We start from the raw sequence: 497 nt of genomic DNA on the forward strand, positions 1-497 counted from the left end.
ACCGCCGCGGCGGGGAATTGAACTCGGGACCACGAGGACCACCGCTATCTACAAGAATTTGCCTAATTCTGTCTTTCATTAACTCGGGTGAAGTTTTTACTTTTTCTCGTTTGTAGTAGCTTCCCATCTTGCACCGAGGGAAGGGCTTAAATCGTGCTTTTTATGGTTAGTTCAAAGAAGTAATCCGCTAATCCCTGATTTCCTTTCATGAGATTGTCTTCAGCATCAGTCTAAGCTCAAAGAGCGCTGCGTCTCCCAAATCCTAAAGTCCTAAACAAGCGATCCGCTGCGACGCGCAAGTTCGAGGTGACGCATTCGGTGTTTGGGCAGTGGTCGCTATAATACCCTGATGCCCATTGTTAAGCTCGGGCAGTCGACCTTGAGTGCTCTGCAACTCCTTCTCGAGCTTTTCGGTTTCATAATTGGTTCCCTTCGGAGAGTAATCTGAGCGATGCTTTGCGCCCCCCCCCCCCAAGCTTCAGATAACACCAAAATAT

This window comes from Penaeus chinensis, chromosome 28, assembly GCF_019202785.1.
Source record: "Penaeus chinensis breed Huanghai No. 1 chromosome 28, ASM1920278v2, whole genome shotgun sequence".
NCBI classification, from domain to species: Eukaryota; Metazoa; Arthropoda; class Malacostraca; order Decapoda; family Penaeidae; genus Penaeus; species Penaeus chinensis.